The following is a 607-nucleotide window of genomic DNA, read 5'->3' on the forward strand; positions in this document are numbered from 1 at the left end:
TCCTCCTTATCCCCTGCATCCGTGTCCGTTTTTTTTTTTTTTTTTTTTTTTTTGATTGATTTCATAACCTTTTTTAGTTTCCGATCATTGTCCCTTTTTTTCCCGCTAGTGCGGAAGAGCAAGAAGATGGATATGATCGCTACCGCCGGGGGAACCCTTTCCCTTCTCCCAGAGCGCTTTCTATGCTCCTGGGGGTGTCATAACCTTCAGTTCCTTCGAGCACCCATGTGGGATTACCTTACGTGATCCTACGCCCTTTGAGGCATTCGCTCTGTGCCCTCCCCCTTAAAAGGGGAGACGTGCATATTGAGTCGTTTCTACGCCCTTTCAGGCATTTACTCTATGCCCTTCCCTTAAAAGGGGAGACATGCATATTGAGTCGTTTCTACGCCCTTTTAGGTGTTTGGCTCTATGCCCTCCCCTTTAAGTGGGGGATGTACATATTGAAGTATTCTTATGCCCTCTGAGGCATTTTCTTTGTGTCCTCCCCCTTAAAAGGGGAGTTATGCATATCAAGTTGTCTTTGCTGCAGTTGCTGGCGTCGCGCCCGCTTCTTTAAAAAAAAAGAGGTAGATGCTCGATACCAAAGTGCCGCAGCACCTGACGG

This window comes from Phalaenopsis equestris, unplaced genomic scaffold (assembly GCF_001263595.1).
Source record: "Phalaenopsis equestris unplaced genomic scaffold, ASM126359v1 Scaffold001037, whole genome shotgun sequence".
In the NCBI taxonomy this organism is placed as follows: Eukaryota; Viridiplantae; Streptophyta; class Magnoliopsida; order Asparagales; family Orchidaceae; genus Phalaenopsis; species Phalaenopsis equestris.